The 17,146-nt window shown below is 47.8% G+C and overlaps 1 protein-coding gene across 1 annotated transcript in view; it reads left to right on the plus strand.

Moving 5' to 3' along the window:
• Positions 1–17,146, plus strand: part of LOC144145765 (choline O-acetyltransferase-like) — a 236,133-nt gene that overhangs the window by 38,839 nt on the left and 180,148 nt on the right. The gene's annotated exons all lie outside the window — the stretch shown is intronic.

The raw sequence follows: 17,146 nt of genomic DNA on the forward strand, positions 1-17,146 counted from the left end.
CGTCTCCCCTTTTGTTTCAAGAATTGAAAATGTTCGTTTTGTTGATTGATTGATTGTAGGGTTTAACGCGCCGACGCAACGCAGGCGATGAGGCGCGCCGTAGTGGAGGGCTCCGGATTAATTTTGACCACCTGGGGATCTTTATCGTGCGCCGAAATCTCGTACACACGGGCGTTTTTGCTTTTCGCCTCCATCAGAAAAGCGACCGCCGCGGCCGGGAATCGAACCCGCAACCTCGTGCTCAGCAGCGCAACGCCTTAGCCACTGAGCCACCGCGGCGGGTGGTTCGTTTTGTTTGTTCGATTATTGCAACGCCCCAAAGCACTATTATAGTGGAATGGAGATGTGAACGAGCAGGCAGCGCCAAGCCAGCGCAGCTCGAGCAGGCTTGGCTGAGCAGTTATGAGTAAATAAAAGCGCGGTAGTCTGGTTTAGACCGGTGCAGTCCGGTCCACCGTTAAAAAGTTTAGTTGGCCACTTTATTTTATTTATTACATTTGTTCATCTTCACACAACCCATTTTACAGGTTACATATACTTCCCATTTGAATTTTAATCTTTCCCTCAGCTATTGTAGAAGCTGAACTTCAATGATAATCTACCCCCCAGGGGTTAAGTAAACCGAAATTGTTGCAGATACGTACACGAATGTTTAATGCCCACTCTTGCACTGCACATGTCCTGTGTTCCTATTGCGTTGTCTGTAGAGGCGCTTCTGTCGCGTAGTGTTGCAAGCGTTGCCTAGACCCACGCAGTGTAACAACAGCGCCTCCGTGTTGCTGCGACGACAGCCATCTTGCGACACTTGGTCAAGAGCTATTCCCCGCTAGCGAATTCTCTTTAACTACTTATATAGTTAGGCGGGGCTCTGAAGTTATGATGATACCTTAGTGTCCTCCGCTTCCCCGTGTCCCGATCGACCTTATTCAATAGTTTGTTGGTGAGTTGACCAGATGGACCTATGCAGGGCCGTAGCCAGAAATTTTTTTCGGAGGGGGTTATGGATTTTGGGAAGGGGGTAGCCTTGCCAAAAGCAACAGTAAGTATTGCTAACGCGCTGCCGGGGAAAAGATTTCGGGAGGGGTTCAAACCCCCAAACCCCCCCTCTGGCTACGGCCCTGGACCTATGTTAACCTTAAAAGTGCCTTCATCGTCTACGAAACTATCACAGAAGCTATTAACACCTTCGATTTCCTGATAACACATCCTGGCGCTGTAAGGTATTCATTAATATTTTCTCGCGTTGTTCTGATCAACAAAAATTCCGGGGGTTAATTCTTTTTTTTTTCACGGGAATAATGCGTCCATTTGTCACCTTAGTTCCACTCCTGGTGTTCTAATCAAGCGTATTCATCCGGTCTCTCCGGCAGGCCCCCATCGCTGCTGATATCGGAGGGTAAAAACAAACGAAACAATCACAGCTCTTCACAACACCTCCTCACATACAACCATGCAACTTCCCCTCCTAGAGCAGGATGCGCGAACAGTGCCAATGAGTTCTGGGGGAGCGTTGTTCCACCCCTCCCGCGGGGACCAAATGCCTGCCACCAGGCCGAGGTGAAAGCGGAGGACTCGGTCGGCGCGGCAGCGAGAGGGAGAGAGAACTGCTTCCGGCGATATATACTTAACCAAAACGTGACCGCAATGCCCAAACGGGCGCAGAACACCGCTCATACCGGCGCGCGAGAGGAGGGTAGGGAGCTCGGGGAGCAGAGGCAGCCTTAGTCCGCAGCGAGCGCCTATAGCCTCACGTACGCCAACCCAGCGGCCGTTGGTACGCGGCTCGATGCTGCAACTCCGAGCGCCTTTCTTACTCGGCCGGGATCTCGCGTGTGGACGCGTATTCGGGAATGGGGGCTGCTGGGCTAGAAATGGGGATGCGTGCGGGCGGGAAGCCTCCGCGAAACAAAAGGATACGAGTGTCACCCCGCCGACGCGTGCGCCGGGATGCATCCCGTCTCGACGCGGCGCCTTCGACGGGCTGTGGGATCAGCTTCGTTCACTGTGTCGTATTTAAACTTGACGGCCCACTGGCTTTTACTTCAAGCAGGAATTGCTGCAATCCAACGACGCTTGGGCTGTTTATAACCTCTGCTTCTTCCGTAGAAACAGCAATCAGTCAAAGACGCAGGTTTGAACCCGGCCACGGCGGCCGTTTTTATTATTATTATTTTCTGATGGTTTTCAGAGGGGATCCCTAGAGAAGGCAAGCGTGGCAGGGGGCGGCAGAAGGTTAAATGGACAGATGAGATCAAGAAGTTTGCGGGGATAAATTGGTCGCAGTTAGCGCAAAACCGGCATAATTAGATATCTATGGGAGAGGCATGTGCCCTGCAGTGGGCGTACATTGGCTGAGGATAATTTTTTGATAGTGGCTGAAAACAAAACAAAACAAAAAAAACTCCAGTGTATTGAGCACAAAACAGCCCGAAGAAACACGACGAGAGAAGAGCACACCGACACAAAATGTCGGACTCAGATATGTACCAACTGGCCCGACCACAATCCGGTTTGCAGTGCATTGAGATTTGGGTGCACTTAAACATCCTCCGGTGGTCAAATTAATCCCCAGCTCTCCATACGGACCTCCGGTGGTCAAATTAATCCCCAGCTCTCTATACGGACGGCTTCCTCATCTTAGCTTCAACAGGCAACCCCCCTCCCCCCTCTTCTATTTTTTTTTCCATACCATCGAGAGGTTTTCACCCATAATGAGCCGCAGCAGTAGCAAACATTTTGCAAGCAACTTGGCTACGTTCTCGAGAAACACCAGTGCCGCTAAGACGTGAGCGGAACCACGTAACTTTACTTGCAGCCAGCCTTCTGCCCATACAGGTAAATCTCACAAGCGCTTGAAGGCCTTCGACATGCGAATGGTCGTGAACTGTGATTTGTTAAAGAAACATACGGCCGTAAGAAAGCTCATCACCAATGCCAACTGGTTACGTTGACGTAATCACATGGGGGAAATCGGATGGCCGATAAAGCGATATTTCAGTTCACGTGTAATGATTTGCGAAAGCGTTATAGCTCGCTCTGAACGTCGTGTCCCATTGCGAGGCCGTGTAGCATTTTTTTGTTTCGTTTCAAAATGGGGTTTATTTCCTATGTCCGCTCAAAATCTGTTCGTACGTGCGAGGGCTCATCCCCAAACCCTCCTTCGTCAACAACTAAACCTCGGCCAAGTAGTACCCGCTCGCCTTGGCGTACCCGCACAGGATGGAAAGCAGGGACGACTTCAATTAAGTAGTTGTGGTGACACGCATGAGCTCGCGTGTTAGTTTCATGGAGGCTGTAATGCTGATGAATTTTGTTTAAACCCCTCATATAAGTCATGTTCCATTTGTAGCATTTATTGAGGATTTCGTTTACTACGGTTAAACTCCCACATATTGAAGCCATGCGAGCAGGACTAGGGCGTTACGGAAATTGCATATGAATGTAACTCCTCAATATTACTACAGTAGGAGTAAACTAGTAATGTCATAGTCAGCTAGAAACCTGCATATGTGTTGGCATGTCTAAGTGCATCCGTTTTTTTTTTTTTTCGCATTGTACCCTCTTACCAGTTCCCTTAACGATGGCATTAACCCTGTAATATATTTGTGTTATTCGCTGAACTGTCTTTCTCGATATCCAGTGCAAACATCGTCAGGTTGTTTCGAAGTTCGGGGTTGTGGACGGCAAGAAGCATGCCGCTAAGACTTACCCTATAGAACTAGAATGTAATATTAGCTAGCTACCGTAGGTTGTAACCAGCGATTAAAAAAATTTCTATTTTTTTTCTTACAATCCAGTGTTCTGGTAAGCTTTTATTAGTATGATTTTTTGCAAATCGGATGTGAAGGTTTGATTGTGAGCTCATATATACACGCAATATATGGTAACTCTAAAGTAGCTTTTAACGTTTGAACTGCTTCATATTACGAAGTACTCGATCACTGGTTACGCTCTCAAGCGGAGGCAGTGTGCAAGGTATCCCTGAACGCTTAAAAAAAGACAGAAAATACCCTGCTTAATTTTTTTACTTGTTTTCTTAGAATACATTAGGCTGGCAACTTCGCGCCGACTGTTTCTCAAGGCTTTCCCTTTTTACGGAACTATCGTGATAGGCCTGTGTAGCGAGATATCTTATTTGAAATTGGGCATAATGCTGTGTCACAACGTATCAACACAAGTATACTGGACCAGCAGTTCATGGCCACATATTTTCCCGTGATCATGGAGACGGAGGTCGTATGGGGAGAAATTGCCGTGGTGCCATAACACTGTTACATCAAACTACTGTCCCATATTTTGTACAATGCTTGTGGAGATTAAAAAAAAAAAATCGGTGTATGCCTAGCGCCATTGACGCCTCATTGGCATCGTGGCCAGGGTGCACGAAGCTCTGCAGCTCTCTACGTGGAAAAACTACCCGAGGACCCCGGAGACTTGCGTGCCCTGTACAGTCCGACGTATCGATTAGTCGTGGCGTGCACGCCATCCGCGCTCCAATGGAGACCACTTTCAAGAACGGTGCTCCACGCTGAATGAAAACTCCGGCAAACGGCTGAGTGGGCCCCCGAGAACTTCCGACCGGCTTATTAACCGGGGCACTTACAATGCAGCTAAGACGACGGCAGTGAAGAAGATATGAATGAAAAAGGTCCATGTGAACGGGTGATGGTAAACACACCTATTCTCCTGCATTAGACGAAACAGTCAAATTATTCTGCCCTAGTAGATTTTCTGTTTTTGATTGTAATTTGTTAGGCAACTGCAAGTCGATGGCGGAGGGACACCTGCCACGGGTAAACACACTTAATCATCTCCACCAAGCGCGACGGTAAAATTATTCAGGCCCCTGTAGACCTTCTGTGCTGGTCATAATTTGTTAGTGTAAATACAGATCGATAGAATCGAGGCGAAGGTAGATTTATGCACGCTCGTATCATCCGTCAGTTTTGGCGAGAATAGCGTGTCTCTGTGAACCAGAAGCTGAGCGGTACCGCAGGAAAAAAAAGACATATATATATATATATATATATATATATATATATATATATATATATATATATATATATATATATATATATATATATATATATATATATATATATATACATATATATATATATATATATATATATATATATATATATATATATATATATATATATATATATATATATATATATATATATATATATATATATATATATATATTTATATATATATATATGACTGCCCACTAACACGCGAATTATTCATTTTTCCTGTACTGACGCTACGAACTACCATTGCGGCGAAAGGTATTCTTGTAGCGCAAACCCGCTGGCTCGCGGATCTTTCATGCGGGCAGGTGCATGCCGTGCAGAGAAGACGCTCTGTGGAACAACGGGGTGAGGTAGTGTCGCTGAACAAATTGAAATTTTTTTTTCTCTGCTAAAACAAAAACTGTTCTGATTAAACTTTCCGAAATAAACTGTGATCATTTGTACTAGTGAATGGCTCGCATTTGATATTTTTACTACGAGCACAACAATGCGCAATTCCAAGGTGAATATGGGCCAGAAAGGAGATTTTTTCAAGTTTGACAAACGTTTTCTCGCACGCTTCACCTTTTTTCAGTGTAAATATAGTTTTTACCAATTTTCCTCAAGGCTGAGATACAGGTACAAATGCTTCATTGGCTGAGAGAATGTGCTTGTGTTTGCTCAAAATGTCTGAAAATGCTCGACATCGTGTATTTTCTGAATGGCGTAATCACAGCAAAGAAAAAGAAAAATATTTTAAAAATTCGGCATACTTCGAATTGAGGCCCAGGGCCTCAAAATGATGTTCACAAAAAAATGGTGGCCATTGTAAGAGAATTTACTTTTTCATGAATTTTTTCACAGACGTAAGTTTGCTTGAAACCCTGGAGATAAAAGGGCCGCTAGAAACAGAACGAAATTTTTTTTTGGACAAAAATGCTTTCAGGGAGCATTGTGGGCCATGCGAGGATGACCCAGAATTTTTACTGAGCAAATCCGTGATGGTCGATTTTACGGCTGGGACGTTTGGCATGGAATGACCCATTTATTTGATAGTTTATCTTGTTAGCCGATTCTGCTCCTGATAATATGAATGCATGCGCAGGCCCAGCAGGGCCGTAAAATCTGCGTTCTAAAACGGGGAGTAAACGAATATGTCGATTTTCCTGCTAGGGGCATCAGTTCCTTTTTTGTTACCTTGTGCATGTTGCCCTTTTCACGCATGCTCCGCGAGCACTCGATTTAAGTCGATACTTTTTTTTTTGCCTTCACGTGCGAGTTGTCACGTCAATTTCCCCTAGCGTATTTAAAGTGACGCGTGCTAATTTGCAGGCTTTGAAAAAAAAATAAAAAGCAGTTACTCAGCAAGTGGGGTTGTCTTTTTTTATTTCTTTTTAGTCTTAGAAAATTACCTGGACTTGATTCACCCCAGTGCTTCCAAATGAGCAATAACTGCTACAAATGCACAAAATATGAAACTGAAGAGGCCCAGCACACCGTTTTCAGCAATAAAGAGAAAGAAAGAAACTCACGTTACCCGGCGTGGGACCTCGTGCTAAACGACCTGATCTCTCGCATTGCTTGGCGCCTTAAATATGTGCACATCACCCCACGGTATTAGATGGCCAGTTACAACATGTTTCGTGTAGCGGTGCTTGATTCTGGCTTATCAACATGTTTATCGCCATCCGTTTCCCGATTTATATTGCGATGTATTACCCCTGCTGCCCCCTCCCCCTCTTTGTTTTCTTTCGCTCTTTCAACTCACTGTCTGCACCCCCATCTGATGTAGCAAGGCCTAGCGTAAGTGGGGCTGACCTCGTCAGTTTTCATTAAATCTCTCTCTCTCTCTCTCTCTCTCTCTCTCTCTCTCTCTCTCTCTCTCTCTCTCTCTCTCTCTCTCTCTCTCTCCCATACCTCAGTTTAGGGGATATATCGCAGGAAAGGGTTCACTATTCGTAGAAATCTGCCCCGATCGCCGTCATAATTCCTTATTCGTCTGCGTTGTGGGGTGGCCAGTGCCCGAAATATTTAGGGACGGCGACGGGCAACCTGTGGGGGCCTCAGTTGACGTGCCATATGCGCGTAGTGGGCAAATTTTTGAAATGGCGGCAACTTCAGACGATGCGGACATAACGGCGGCCCGGGAAGGGAAACGGAAGAAGACAAAAAGGGGAACGAGCCCAGTGGAAAGAGGGAACATCGAGCGGGAAGGAGCAATGCGGAGAAGGGGAGACGGCAGGAGAGCTGCTGTTTACAGACCAATCAATGCCACTTCATACACGATGCATGGAAGGCGGGAGCCGCGTCAGTCGATGCTGCCACCGGCGCACGCCCGAAAAAAGAACAAAAAAAGAAAAGGAGAGGAGGCGGAAAGGGGAGGGGGAGAGCATTTTATCTTTGCTGCCGGCTGAGGCCCTGCGGTCACGCCATGGATTGATCAGGCCGCTCCAGTTCTAAATACAGCCTCGCTTTTTTAGCCACGAACAGCGCCCGGAAAGGAAAACGTAAAGTGCGCACACGGGGTGGAATCAACGCCTCCTCGTTAACAACAGACGGTTAGTTCTGTGCCATTGCAGTCTTCTTTTGGTTGAGTTCTGAAAAACGTCACTACAGTAAGATGAAAGCGCTATTTATTTGGGTATCAATAAAAAAGGTCAAAAAACATAAATATCACGAGAAAATCAGGATGCGATGACAGATGTGTGGAGATTTTCCTGCTATACATAAGCTCTTGTTGGTTAGAAAAGGTCGCTCTAGAATTAATAAGGCTTAATTGTGAAGAATCGATGCTTACGCAGGCCAAGAAAAAGAAAAGAGAAAAAGAAAAAGATGCGTTTTCTTGATAGAGTGTTGACGAATTCGTGGCTGGAAAAACGGCAAATTTTTCGAGACTGCGTTAGCTTTATAGCAACGCTTTCTTTGTGCGCGTGTGTGTGTGGAGGGGAGGGGGGTGGTTTGCTGGTATGCAGGTAATTGATGCGGTTTCGTGAGAGAGTGTTTCTGGCACAACTGCAAATTTTCAGAAACCACGCTAGCTGTACAGTAACGTTTTCTTTGTGAAGGTGAGTCTGAGGCGGGGGGGGGGGGGGGGGGGTGCTGTAATGCAGGTAATTTATGAGCCAGCTGTTGGGCAACATGCTTCGTCCACAAAATTTTTCAGATTATTCGCCCACATGCAGTAAAACGAAGAAAAGACATTTCTCCTGCTTCTAGGGACGACACCCACCATGGATTGTTAACAACCATCCCGAGCTCCTTTCTTCCTATTAAATGGGAACAATAACGTTTTTTACCCCCTTTCCTCCTGCTACTTGCGAAACATTTAATAAAACAGAAAGAAAAATGGCTAACGATTATGGTATACTCTCTAATGCGAAATTTGAGCGCAGCGCGAAGTCTTCTCGGCGACAGCGAGCGCATAGCTGCTGCGTCTCTGGAAGTGATCGCGGTCTCATCGAATGCATGACGGCGCGCACTATACTCTGGCGTTCTCTCGTAGCGCGTCACCGCCGAGCAGCATGTCACGCGCCGCCTCGACGAACCACCCTCCCAATTACACTTTCACCATACTTTCATCCTCCGCTTTCCTGCTCGCTTTACCTCGTCGACCTTCGCTGTCCTCTTCGTTCGCTCGGTTACAACGAGGCCGACGCCGAGAGACGACGCGAAACCACAGGAGCGGGCGCGTAAGTGCTCCGCACTAAAAGTCGCTCTAAGGGTTAAAAAGGAATCGAAAAATTACGTCGGGTTTGTAAAGCAGGCTAATTTATCGCAACTTGGATGGGAATTCCAGTTTATTAAGATAACTACGGTTTCTTGTGTATGTGTGTATCATGAATGATATCAAACACTACCTTCTCTCTCTCTCTCTCTCTCTCTCTCTCTCTCTCTCTCTCTCTCTCTCTCTCTCTCTCTCTCTCTTACTTTCTTTCTTTCTTTCTTTCTCCCATTTTTATGGTTGGGATCGGCTGTAATAAGACCTCCATGATATATTAATGCACACAACTTCTTAGAAACATGTATGCACGGCTACTGACCAATTTAGATCAACTTGGAATGATTAACGTCCCCCGAAATCTCGACAAACGGGTGTCCTCCATCAGAAAAACGGCCGCCGCGGAAGGGATCGACCCCTCCCTGTCGTGATCATCAGCCCAACCCCTGAACGACACTGAGCCAACACGGCGGTTACACAAAACAATGTCAAAGGGCCTTGGGATACACTACTGTACACACCGTACCTATCAATGATTTTTTAAAGCGAGCCTTTCGGTCTCTCAGTTGTGTCTTCGGTAGTCCACCCAAAACACACTGCAGAAAAGCCAACTTTCTCTTACGATGATGATGATCGTGGGTGAAGTGAAGAAAAATTGAAACGCTTCCCGTGGTCGGAAGCGAACAAGGGTCCCTCGCGTTATGGAGCCGACGTTTGTGCGATTGCGCTATTCCAGCACGGTCAAAGCAGTTCTTATTTGGAGGGGAGGAGTGCATTGACGTGCAAAACTAGACAGAAAATGCACCCCTCCTTCTAACGACGACGATGGTTGAGCGCTAGGGAAAGCCATGAAATGCCTGTATCTAGAGTGCCCGCTCGCTCTGAGTTGGTTCTTTTGGTGTTGGACTTGATTTTGGAAAGCTTCGCGTTCGCGGTCGTTTCGACAGAGGGGTTGTTGATTTTTTCGTTACATTTGAAGCAACATCAGCATGGAAGGTGGTACGAGATTTGGACATGCACCATTAAAAAAAACATCCACCACCAAAGTAGGGTAACTGCACTCGCGTAACTGAAATAAATTTTTGGCTACGCCACTGCCGACATGTCAAACAAACGATCGTTCTTTGTTTTGGCGGCCATCAGAAGAAAAAAAACGTGTGGGACCAGTCTACGTTCAGAAGGTGTTTGGGCCGAGTAAACATTTTGTATGGTTGTAACACTGAAACTAGTTTAAGTACTATGCTGACGTCATTGTCTGAGCTTTCGGACTCGCAAAAATAGGAAATTTTCATGGTATATATGCGTTTGCCAATGCATGACTGTGTGTATGCGCTGCTCTGTGGACATTCACCACTGTTCAGATATTGGGACTCGCACGGAACGAAAAATCCCGTGGGTAAACCTTGGCCATGACAGTCCTGCTGTTATGTGTTATAGCCCTTAACGCTTAACGTTACGTACCCCTAACGCGCCTTACGACGTGTCAAGCAACGTCAAACACACTATCAATGTGCGGGTACCGTTGGACGACATCAGACCTCAAAGCCTTACGTTAGGCCTAACGTGAGGCCTTCGCAAACCCGCGTCCTTCCTTTCCTCAGCGGCCAAAGCAGGAAACATAAGTGCGCGCATCGTGGGGAAGCAGAGTCACTACCTTCATATATTCCCCCAATTGCCTTGAATCGGTACGTCTTGCAAAGCCTTGATGATGATAATTTTAGGAGTTACACCAAACGAAAAATCCCGAGATGTGAGGTGTTTATCTCCGACGCCCGCAAAACAGCTGCTTCGCTAGCAAATAGAACCCCTGACGGTCCTGACCTCTAATCCAGCGGTAAATCTTAGTCACCGATCGCCCTCGGCAGGCGGGTCGCCAAGGAAGAAAGGTTAGAACGAACTTTGTTTACACCGATCAAGAAAAGCTCTAAATCGTTACTTGCTTCCCTTAGCCACTTTGCAGTGGATGCTGAGTCAGGGCAGCTTAGAATGCGTGCCGCGGAGGGAGCGGGGTCTCTATTGTGTATTCGCACCTTGGCAGCGTTCCGCTTAACCTCAACTCCCCGTTATCCCCACAGCCCATCCAAATATTATCCCAATGTTCGGCGCTGGGGGATAAAAGTATACCCTCAGCTTTCACAATAGCGTTTCAGTCTGGGAGGACCTACTGACGGCGACAGTACCCATTCGAAGCGCATTTAGTATACCACGCCGTCCGCTTCCCGTTTCCTTCCGCCCTCTCGATCGTCCCATTAAACTTTGCACTCTGGGGTGCGTCTCTCGGGGCGCTTCCTGCGCTTCCGTGTTTTCGGAAATATCTCTTTTTTTCCCAACACCCGCGACCGTGCGCGAATGCTCGGTGGGGCGCTTTCCACCAGCTTTCTCCTCGTCGCCGTAAAAACGGCGACTGAAATCTTTCGTCCGCATCTTAGTTTCCCTCGCTTTTTCCAACAATGTCTACGATGTGTGCAGACGTACGGACAGCCACGCACACACACGCAGGGCGTCCCTATACAGCGTAATCTTGGGGGACAGAGCCCGTATACATTGGGGACTAATTTAGCCTATTAAGAAACGAGTGAGGAGGCTCTCGGCGCTTAAGGGAACCCATGCTCCTATCCTCTGCCTCGCGCCTGAATGTTTAATGAGGGCCGAGAGGGGAGCCGCCACCAATGCCGCTTGCTCGAACTAATTCGGGGCCAAAACGCCACCCCGCAAGCACTTTGGCGGGAGATCCACGCGCGGCCGTGCAGTCTACCGGTCTCGAGCCTAGCTTCCCGGGATTCCCCGTGGCACACCTAAATGGTTCTGGCACTAGGCGGAGCCACACGTGCAGGAGGCGAGCTTTTAATTCAGATTGGCTGCAGCTTGATTTTCACTTTACAAGGCTCTGCTATCGGCTTCCCTCTTTTCACAAAGTAACCACTGTGTCTCAAGACAATCATCCTTCGCTGCCACAGAGCGCTGTCGTGACGTCATGTAGGCTCGAGTCAACATTAGTTTGACAAGAAGGGCAGAAGGCTTTTTTTCTTTCCGCTATTTTTGCTGTGGACTTTTCGCTACAACCTACTCGATAGGCCTCACACTACTAATCAGACCTCTCAAGATGGCATTGTTCATTTCACAAGCCTCGTTGCACACGAATATCGGCCGCGCATATCGTACGCGGTGACGTCTTACAGCCGTTCAAAATTCTTGTTCAAAGCGGATTTTAAACGCGCTGATGAATAATGGTTGGGCCTAGAAGACTCGCCGTGGTTAATAACCCTGCACTAATTTCAACCACGTATCGCTCTAATCTGCGAAAAAGCTTCCGCCCTCAAACGCTCCCGTATTTGCCTTCTTCCGTGAAAATGAATCTGCCGTGGTCAAGAACCGCTCTAGTTTTCCGGTTTCTTGGTGTAAATGTAGCCGCTGTGGTTAAGAATTGGAGCCTCGGGTTCGGATGCTTAAGCAAAACGCTTTGGTCACTACGCACCGCTGCGCGACACAAGTACCTTTCGCCTGCTGGGAGCTCTTAAATTCGGATCCAATTGAGCTATTTTGTCGTCGGCATTGACTGTCCGGAATGCACGTTTCTCGCTAGGGCTTTCTCGTTTATAATGCTGTCCGAGGTTTTGTTTGGGTAGGCTTATGATTGGAACCGTTAATTACCACAACTATATACCGATGTTTTGAAGCAAATAGTTATAAAGTACAATACTTTCACACGTAAGTTCAGCTCTCCCGTATAATAGCAAGGCTGCAGCTACTCAGTATTTTGCACAAAAATGAAAAGACAAACGCCACAAGTGGGCTTCACCACAACACTCCACAACGACAAACCTTCGTGACGAAATGTGCACATTTAGTGAACGACGAGGCCCAGCGTGTGACTACAGCAAAAAATGGTATCTGCGTGGTGATAAAAGTGCCGATTTTATTTGATCCCATTTGGTCACGATGATTAATCCTTATGGCGTGTGGGGGTAAAGCCCCCCTACGGCGATTTTTAGGAGTGCTTCACAGCGATTGACGGGTGGTTGGTTAAAACTTCATGATTTATTCAAAAGCGCCAATTTTTATTTCAAGACTGGCTGACGGTTAGAAAACATGGGGCTAGAGAAATGAAGAAAAAATACTTGCTGTAAAAGTAAACCTTGGTCGGATAGGCTGCTAGCCGAAAAGCACCGATGCCCTGTTGACGAGTGACCCCTCGATGATAGCGGCTTTGAGGTGGCGGCCATTGGCTTGCCAGAAATATCATTAGAGGGGATTAAAATTTTTATATGGTGTAGATTCAACCTTCAGACCTCTACGGCCTGTCTGCGCGGAAAAGTGTTGTAAAGGAAACTGTGGAAATTTCTCCTTAGAACATCCTCCCTACATTCACACTACGCGCGGAGCTGATCAGCGCGGACGCAACGACCGCGCGTATACTCAAGCGTGGTAGGAAGGCAGACGATGGCATTGCAGCATCATGGGCGGCTGCCGGGGGAGATGCAGACTACAAACATGGCCAGCGAACGCTCCAGGATAGAGGTCAACCTCGATGCCAGAAGACCGAACAACATGGTAAAAAAAAGTCATGACCGATTGCTATTTCGAGAGAGCCACTAAAGATACACTATTTAGCAACATCGAATACGACGACAGGTGCTTCACGCGCAGGCGAAGAACACGTACACTCCACTTAAATCGACTCCTCCCTAACGTCAGGCGCAGATGGAAATTAAAGAAATCATTATTGTGCTCCAAATTCCACCAGGCTGTAGTATACACAGCACTGCACCCTCTCATCGGCGTCTGTCATTCATTAGGAGGGCAGTGGAGATACCACTTCGGCTTCCCTTTCTAACCTTAGCGAGTTGACCCCAACTGTAGAAGACCACACTCTTCATTCCCCTTCCCGCATCAGTGAGCGGTGGGTAATCACCCAGTGCACGAGGTCGCGGGTTCGATTCCCGGCCGCGGCGGCTGCTTTTCTGATGGAGGCGAAAAGCAAAAACGCCCGTGTGTACGAGATTTCGGCGCACGTTAAAGATCCCCAGGTGGTCAAAATTAATCCGGAGCCCTCCACTACGGCGCGCCTCATCGCCTGCGTTGCGTCGGCGCGTTAAACCCCCACAATCAATCAATCAATTAATCAACCAGCTGGTGAGGTGTAGATCGTAGTCGGAACGACGACGATGGGAATGCCAGGCACACACGAGGAGTAGGAAACGAGAAAATGTGTTCCACCTGCCGTACAACGGGAATAGGCATCACACCGCGTCATTCAGTTATTGACTTTTCTTTCTGCGCATGCGCTCGAGCTTCGGCATAAAGTGGGCGCTCAAGCGTTCTCGGAATTTGCGGGTTCTAACAAAACAGATTTGTGCGAGGTATACTGTGGGTACAGGAAAACGCCACGTTTAAGGAGGCAATCCACCACATCGAAAATTACCTTGAAGGATGTTTCGTTTCCATTGGTAGAGACCAATATGTGAATAATCTAGCCAGGCTGATCGCACGTCCCGCGCCAAGTGTGTAGATGCCACGGCAGCGACTGGAACGCTGTGGACTGCTTGTCACTTGCAGTACAGAAACATGCTGATTATTACTGAGGCATGTACCTGGAGGATTGGCAGATTTGATTTGATTTGATTGTGGGGTGTAACGCGCCGACGCAACGCAGGCGATGAGGCGCGCCGTAGTGGAGGGCTCCGGATTAATTTTGACCACCTGGGGATCTTTATCGTGCGCCGAAATCTCGTACACACGGGCGTTTTTTGCTTTTCGCCTCCATCAGAAAAGCGGCCGCCACGGCCGGGAATCGAACCCGCGACCTCGTGCTCAGCAGCACAACGCCTTAGCCACTGAGCCACCGCGGCGGGTTGGAGGATTGGCATCCCCGCTCCTTCCATTTTCCGAACCTTTTCAGTGACAGCCAACTGAAGCGTTGCTATACAAGTGACATGCTCTCACGAGTAACGAAGTTATACAAGGGAATAAGTGTATTCATAAACACGCAAACGCGCACTCTTTTCCAGCCCACTTTGCGCTGACGTGAGGAGAGTATATAACGACTCACACATGTGCAGTCATCGACAAATGAAATGAGAACACGAAAGTATGAAGCAGAACATGCAAAGTCAAAGAATATGGATAGTGGAAATAAAGTAATGGCTCGCTAGTGGTATATTTCGAAAGATACATTTTCACTCTTTGTTACCGTAGTAAAGCCGCGCAATAATTTCTCTGGTTGTGGGGTGGGCTAGGCGCGCCGACGCAACGCAGGCGATGAGTCGCGCCGTAGTGGAGGGCTCCGGATTAATTTCGACCACCTAGAGATCTTTAACGTGCGCCGCAACCTCGAACACACGGGCGTTTCGCTTCTTGCCTCCATCAGAAAAACGGCCGCCGTGGCCGGGAATCTAACCCGCGTCCTTGGGCTCAGCAGCAAAACGCCATAGCCACTGAGCCACCGCGGCGGGTCACGCTATAATTTCCCTTGTGCGGAAAAAAACCGCGCTATTTGTGTGTTCTGGTTCATATTTTCGGGTTTGCGTTTAATTTGTCCATGGCAGTGCAAATCTTGAAAAGAAAAGTCGAGATTCCGTTCCTCATTCGGCGGAATGACATTGTCCTACATGTTAGTGATACCACCTCAATGAGGACAATGACATCTACAGAAGCATAACTTACCCGCCGCGGTGGCTCAGTGGCTAAGGCGTTGCGCTGCTGAGCACGAGGTCGCGGGTTCGATTCCCGGCCGCGGCGGCCGCTTTTCTGATGGAGGCGAAAAGCAAAAACGCCCGTGTGTCCGAGATTTCGGCGCACGTTAAAGATCCCCAGGCGGTCAAAATTAATCCGGAGCCCTCCACTACGGCGCGCCTCATCGCCTGCGTTGCGTCGGCGCGTTAAACCCTACAATCAATCAAATCAAGCATAACTTCCTACTCTGGCTCATCTAAAATCGCTATCCAGCAGTAAAAACACCTCGCAAGTGCGCATGGGCCGGTTGATGGAGCGGCCGCTAGGTGCTACGCGGTGGCGGTGGCGCAGTGGGGAAGAACCGCCTATACTGAAAAACTGCTCGAAAACACATACACTTCAGAAAAGGAAACGCACAGCACTGCGCCCGTGTTGTCCGCTTCCTTTTCGGAAGTGCGTGTGTTTTCGCGCAGTTTTTCAGTATGAAGCATTCAGTTTGTCGTCCTAAGAACCGCTCACAACAAGTGCTCGCCACAAGCGCTATCTCTTTAAAACAGGCCGTCAACAACCTGCTCGCAGAGATGCGCTGCGTGTGCGATCGCTTGTGATTCACCATTGGAGTTAGAATGATCAAACCGGAGCGGCTGCCCCCGCACTCACTGTCGCTTTCCCTCAAAGCGACGTTCTCGACTTTGTCATTTTATCTACATGCCGTGCGCGGCTGATAAAGTGCCGCGTCTTTTTAAGTTTTGAATGAAACGGTGTCTCATCTCAGTCAGATACTCTGAAAGAGGAAGCAGTTGCGCATACGGGGACAAATCGCGAACGTGTCTGCCGACGTTATCAGTGGCACACCTGCCGCGTGAGCCTCATGACGACCACGCCATTCATGTCGACACCAAGCGTCGCATGCTGAATAAGACTACCCTTCAGGGACTGCGAAAAAAAAGCAATCCGTGCGTAGCAAGGACAAGTGGTAAAATACGCTGTAGGCAAGCTTGGTTTACATAATAGCCACATTTTTTCGCCTCCCTCACCCACACCCCACCCCGCACTTACGAGGAGGTGGACGAAATACCACTCTCGCATGAAGAACAGTGCGTGGTGATTCCGGTTTAACCCACTCATTCAACCCTGCTGCCTCGAGCCATTCCCAATAAAATATTTGTCCGTCTGTCTGTCTGTACCGGTTAAAATTCTGATGTTGAGTGGGTAGTATAATGATGACTTCTGCAATTGCGTGACATTCGTACGACTGGACCGTTTCGCTTGGAGCCAGGCATACATGATATCCGGTGAAACAAAAAAGGGTTGACATCGCGCAGTGCCACAGCTAATATTGTAGTTTCCACCTTGCTGCATGTAACATAGTACAGTAATACCTCGTTAACTCGAAGTGGTAAAAACCGGGAAATATTTCGAGATATGGGGATTTTCGAGATAACAAAGTTGGGCGAATTGCCATGAAATGTCGAGTTCTTTGCAAAAAAAAAAAAAAAAAAAGGCGCTACTACTGACCAGCTCTTCAACAGCAGCTTCCAATCTTGCTTTTCATAAAGGTTTGAAAGAGAAAAACATGGAGGAGATGTTTACCGGCTGGGTTTTGTGGCACTGCAATTTTACTTAGCAGAAAAGAACTGCCTAATGCTGGTCTGCTTTGCGGTCGCACTCGGGCCTAGTAAGGAGAACTCTAGCTGCTTGACGCATTGTATGAGCCGATGTTTCCCGCCGCTGCACT

Source organism: Haemaphysalis longicornis, unplaced genomic scaffold, assembly GCF_048455015.1.
Source record: "Haemaphysalis longicornis isolate Haplotype H1 unplaced genomic scaffold, Haemaphysalis longicornis Haplotype H1 scaffold_1, whole genome shotgun sequence".
Lineage (NCBI taxonomy): Eukaryota > Metazoa > Arthropoda > Arachnida > Ixodida > Ixodidae > Haemaphysalis > Haemaphysalis longicornis.